This window comes from Bison bison, unplaced genomic scaffold (genome assembly GCF_000754665.1).
Source record: "Bison bison bison isolate TAMUID 2011002044 unplaced genomic scaffold, Bison_UMD1.0 scf7180017864108, whole genome shotgun sequence".
In the NCBI taxonomy this organism is placed as follows: domain Eukaryota; kingdom Metazoa; phylum Chordata; class Mammalia; order Artiodactyla; family Bovidae; genus Bison; species Bison bison.
The window spans coordinates 799,935-806,180 of NW_011494680.1; the positions used below are offsets into that span (position 1 = coordinate 799,935).

Consider the following 6,246-nt stretch of genomic DNA (forward strand, 5'->3'; position numbering starts at 1 on the left):
GACTGATGCAGACTCTGATGGCAAAGAACATAGGTTCAAGCCCCAGTCTCTGCCATCTCTTCTCTGTGTACACTGGAGGAAATTGTGCTACTGCTCTGAGCCTATTTCCCCAGCTGTTTACCTACACAGGGCAAAGGTTACCATCTGTAAATTATATCTTCATAAACTCATCTTTAAAAAGAAAGAAGGAAGGAGGGAGGGAGTAGAGGAGGGAGGAAAGCATCAATTCTAAGGCCTCAAATTCAGCAGAGATTGTCAAAGGAGACTAGAAGCTCTTGGGGGATAGCATTTCTGTCTGAATTATCTCTGTGTCCTTGTCATGCTTAGCACATAGTAGATGCTTAAAAGTTATTACTGATTGCAGTGGGTTCAGCAGTGGTCCCCAAAAGATAAGTCCATCTCCAAATCCCTGGGAACCCTGAATATGACTGTATTTGGGCAAAGGGTTTTTGCAGATATAAGTAGAGCATCTTGAATTGAGAACACCCTGGAATATATCCAGGTGGAGTCTAAATCCAATGATATGTCCTTGTAAGAGCCAGAAGACACAGAACACAGAGGAGGAGTCCAAGTGAAGATGGAAACCAAGATTGGAGTTATACAGCCACAAGTCAAGGAGGGTCAGAACCACAGAAGTTTAAGAAGAGACAAGGAAGGTTTCTTCCCCAGAGCCTGTGGAGTGACTTTAACTCTGCCGACACTTTGAGCTTGACCTCCTGGTCTAGAATTGTCAGAGAATAAATTTTTATTGCTTTAAGTTATCAAATCTGTGGTCATTTGTTGCCACAGTCCTAGGAAATGAATACACTTGTCCTGTTGGCTTCATGTAATCGTGCAAACTTGGTATTTCCTGATCTAGTGATTTCCAGACTTAAGCTCTGCAGAGCCCTCCATGGCCCCTATGATGACATTTTGTATTTAGAGCAATTTTTAGTGTTCTTTGACTGAGCGATTTCACTTTCACTTTTCACTTTCATGCATTGGAGAAGGAAATGGCAACCCACTCCAGTGTCCTTGCCTGGAGAATCCCAGGGACGGGGGAGCCTGGTGGGCTGCCATCATGGGGTCGCACAGAGTTGGACACGACTGACGCAACTTAGCAGCAGCAGCATGATTTAAATATTCTTCAGCTTAAAAAAAAACAAAAAAACAAAAACTAAATTAGGGAATTCCCTGGTGGTCCAGTGGTTAGGACCCAGCACTTTTACTGCTGTGGGCCTGGGTTCTATCCCTGGTCCAGGAACTAAGATTCTGTAAGCCCCACACTTGGTCAAAAAAAATAATAATAGTAATTAATTTAAAAAATCTAATCAACCAACCCTAAATCTTAACCAATTCTAAAAGCTAACTCTGAAGATCAGAGAAATTAAGTAACTTGTCCAACTTGCCCTGCAAACCAGAGGCAGACTCGTGGTCAGCACCATCATCTTCTTCCTAACTTCTGCAGGGCTCTTCCTGTTCCTCAAGGAGCCACCAGTACATCAATGTCCTTGGGGAACCGAGAGGAAGATGTCAGCAACACTCTCGTTGCAGTGAATGGCAAGGCAAAGGTGTTCTTGACTATCAGCACCACCGTCCAAGGTTCAACTGTCAGTTCCACTGTGACAAGTGGAAGCAAAGAAAGAAAACAGAAAAAGAGAAAGGAGAATTCAAACAGTGGGAGTTCCTGGCCGTCCACAGGACATGTAAGGAAAGCATCCATGTGTCAGCGCCTATGAGGGTTGAACATTCTTCCTCCATAGACTGAGCGGTCAGTTCAGCCTGCGGTCACTTTGGAATCAGACAAAAGTGAATTCCTACTGTAGCTCTGTCACTTGACCTTGAGCCAAGTTAACTTCTCAGAGCCTCATTGTCCTCTGAGGAAGTTACCTGCAGGATGGTTGCAGACTTACATGAGGATTGCAAGAATTAAACGAAACGACACAGCCTAGGGATATAATGCAGATTCTGGAGCCAAGCTAATAGACCCTTGACTCTGTGATAGCAGCTGTGGGTTTTGGACAATTAATTACCTCTCTGTGCCTTGGTTTTCTCATCTATAAAATGGGGGCATGCTACCTGCCTCCATACGTCTTTTGAAGGTTCGAATGAGCTAATAGTTATAAAGTACTTACAGTGCCTGGCAGAACAGTGCCATATGAGCATTTGCTAAATTAAAACTTAATATGGCTCTTTTTCGTGGCGCCTCGGAGGCTGTCGGCCACTTCAGAATGAAGCTGAACATCTCTTTCCCGGCCACGGGCTGCCAGAAGCTCATTGAAGTGGACGATGAACGAAAACTTCATACCTTCTACGAGAAGCTTATGGCCACGGAAGTTGCTGCTGATAATCTGGGTGAAGAATGGAAGGGTTATGTGGTCCGAATCAGTGGCGGGAATGATAAGCAGGGTTTCCCCATGAAGCAGGGTGTCTTGACCCATGGCCGAGTTCGCCTGCTACTGAGTAAGGGGCATTCCTGTTAAGGACCAAGGAGGACTGGAGAGAGAAAGCACAAATCTGTACAGGGTTGCATTGTGGATGCCAATCTGAGTGTTCTCAATTTGGTCATCGTGAAAAAAGGGGAGAAGGATATTCCTGGACTCACTGATACTACAGTGCCTCGTCGCCTGGGTCCCAAAAGAGCTAGCAGAATCCGCAAACTTTTCAATCTCTCTAAAGAAGACGATGTCGGCCAATGTGTTGTACGAAAGCCCCTAAATAAAGACGGTAAGAAACCTAGGACTAAAGCACCCAAGATTCAGTGGCTCGTGACTCCATGAGTTCTGCAACACAAACGCTGGCGTATTGCGCTGAAGAAACAGCGTACTAAGAAAAATAAAGAAGAGGCTGCAGAATATGCTAAACTTTTGGCCAAGAGAATGAAAGAGGCCAAAGAAAAACGGCAGGAACAGATTGCCAAGAGATGGAGGCTGTCCTCTCTGAGAGCTTCTACTTCTGAGTCCAGTCAAAAATGAGATGTTCTAAGAGTAACAAATAAATAAGATCAGACATCAAAAAAAAAAAAAAAAATGAAAATGTACCTATGGAAGGAGGTGCAGTTTCTCACCTTCTCAAAAAAAGGGACTCCTCAGTGACTTTCAGTTCAGTCAGTTCAGTTGCTCAGTAGTGTCCGACTCTTTGCAACCCCATTAACCGCAGCACGCCAGGCCTCCCTGTCCATCACCAACTGCCGGAGTCTACCCAAACCCATGTCCATTGAGTCGGTGATGCCATCCAACCATCTCATCCTCTGTCATCCCCTCCTCAGTGACTTAGAATTTGGTAAAAAAAAAAAAAAAAAGACACTATTTCAATTGCATAAAATGCGTTAATGCCAGTTTTAGCAAGAGGAAAGCTTGTTTTTCTGACAGATGCTCCACTCTGCGAGTCTGGAAGCTTCCTCTCTGCCTGAGTCAGCGTGGACAGAAAGAGAGTTTGATGAGAGTCATAAAAGTCTGAGGGTTCAGTGATTGACTGGCAATGAGAATGTTTTCTTTCCGATGATGAATTATCACCAGCCCATCTTTCCAACACCATGGGCATGAGTGAAGAGTGTACACACATTTGGCCCCTTGCACAGCACAAATGCTAAGTAATTCTCCCCCACTGATGCAATTTGTGTGACTCCAGGCCTGGGATCAGGCATTCCTGGACTGACCACAGGGCTTGCTGACTCGGATCTAATTTCTGTGACACTGGCCTGCAAGCATCTAGCTCGTGTCAGCTCATCACTGAGCACTCTCATCCTTCCTAATGAAAATAATAATATCAATAAGTACCAGGTACATATCCAGCCCTCTGCTGCTAGGCACTGGGAACACAGAGATGGTCTCATGGGGAAACAAGATTAACAAACAGAACATTGCAAGTCCCATTAGGTGGGCTCACGAAAGAGACATTTCAGCTAACCAGGGAGTGTAAAACAATTACAGAGCCCTTGCTCTGTGCTAAGCATGACTCCAAGTATTTCCATGTATTAACTCATTCCACCCTTACAGCCACTCAATAGGGGAGGTAGTTTGGCTTCAATTTACAGCCAGGGAAAATGAAGAACAGAGAGGTTAAATCACTTCCCTAAAGTCACACAGCTAGTAAGGGTAGAATCAATGTGCATCCAGGCAGGGGGGCTCCAGAACCTGTGCTCTTGGCCTCCCAGACAGGGCTGAGCTGTCCCTGATCAGTGGCCCATCGCATTTCACCTTTGGGTTCTCAATTCCCTCCACGTTAGAAAAGACAGTGGGATCTGCCTAGGATGTCAACCCTGGACTCTTGCCAGGAAAGAACCCATCTTACCCTCAGGGCCCTGCTGCTCAAGGTTATTGCTGTGGATGACAAATGTCTCCTGTCATTCAGAAAATAAAGGATTTTGCAGCCAGCAGCCACTGTAGCTGCTCTCAACTGGCATACCCAGAGGGGATTCAGGATGGAGAAAAGAAGGATACTGGCCGTAGATGGCTAAGGTGCCTATGAAAGGAATTATTTTAACGAGCCCAGACTCTTGCATCTTCCCCATACAAAGAAAAATGCTAAATTCATTAACTTGAGAGGTCTGGTTTCCTTTAATTAATAGTAATTGATGTTCCGGTCACCTGGTTTTTATTGCCAAACTCTTATGTACCCTGGCTCCTCCCTTACCTCTTTGGAGCAGTCCCTCAGAGTGATCTGAGAGGCTGTATATCAGACTTCAGCCTCAGAAAAATCCACCGAATAAAACACAATTCTCCACTTTTAGATTGTGCTTTTTAGTCGACATTGCTATATATAGGGTGACATTTCAAGGACACAATTTGATAGTGTACACATTTGATAGAATGTGATAGAATGACTCACAGTCTAACAAGATCAGACTGGTTAAGGCCCATTATAATCAGGCCTTGTACCTGACCTCACATCCTATAGTCTCCCCAACTCTGGAGATGGGTGTTCATGTCCCCATTTCACAAATAAGGAACACACACACAGAGGATTAGAGAGGCCCTGTGGCCTATTTAATCACACTACTTGTCAGTCCAGTGGTTAAGAATCTGCCCTCCAATGCAGGGGACGCTGCTGGTTTGACCCCTGGTCAGAGACCTGGGTTCCCATGTGCTGCATGGCAACCAAGCCTGAGCACCACAAGAGAAGAAGCCCGGTGCCTCAGTGAAGACCCATGCAGCCTAAATGAACAAGTAAATGCATAATAAGATGAATCACACAGCAAACCAGAGAACTCTAAATCTTGTGCCTTTTTCATTGTGCCACGTCGACCATCTAACCTCTAGAGAAAAAGCCTGGAACCAGACAATTCAGAGCTTCTGTTGCTTAAAGGGCCAAAAATCGAGGGTGAGGAATAATAAATAACCATGATAATAGTGGCAGGTAACATTTACTAAGTGCTCAGCATGCCATGCTGAACAATTACCTCATTTAATCTTCTTAACATCACCGTGACATAAGTTCTTTCTTATCCTTGTTTTACACATTAGGAAAATGAAGCTCAGGTGATAAATGATTTGCCCAGTTTGGATGTGGTGCAGCAGGAATCAGACCCAGACAAGCCTGAATCCAGAGCCCGTCCCCCCGATTCCTCTTGCCTTTGCAGCCAGCAATGTACCTATCCAGCAGTCCCAGCCATGCGGAGGGACTGGGAGTCCACGGGAACCCCGTAAGTCTCTGAGATTTGGATTCTTGGGTTGCAGATGTAGGACCAATAAAACCTACCTTCCAGGTGGTGGCAAAGAGCTATTGAATCAAGACCCCAGCAGGCCTGGGGGCTGGGCCTTGTCGCTGTATAAACTCCCCAGGAGATTCTGAGAAGCAATCAAAGTTGGGCTCCACCCGCTGGGCCCACGTAGGTCGTAGAGGCTTCTCACACTTTAATGTGATATGGATGCAGCTTCTGGTTCATTGAACCTGGAGTGGGCCCTGAGATTCTGTATTTCTACCCAGGCCTCCCCTCCCACCTTCCACCCCAAGGCTGGGGGACCACTTTGTCTCCCAAGACTGTAGGTCATGGTGATGAAATGGATTTTATTTTAAGTGCCAGGGAAGTCCCTGCAGACTTTTAAACAGGGGTGTGTTGTGATCTGTTCTTCCACATGGGACAGCCACTCTGGCTGCTGTGTAAAGAATAGAGCCCTGGGTGATGGGAGGGTGGTGGGCTGCCATGGAAGCAGGAGGCCCAGTGTCTGCCATGGTCCAGAACATCAAAAGACTCCTCCACTCTCTTCCAAGCAGGAACAGATGAGGAACCAAGCACGGCACCCATACCTAGCCCAGGAGGCCGAC

The 6,246-nt window shown here is 45.9% G+C and overlaps 1 pseudogene; it reads left to right on the forward strand.

The window, feature by feature from the left end:
- Positions 1 to 2,189: 2,189 nt before the first annotated feature.
- Positions 2,190 to 3,009, forward strand: LOC104987819 (annotated as a pseudogene).
- Positions 3,010 to 6,246: the final 3,237 nt, after the last annotated feature.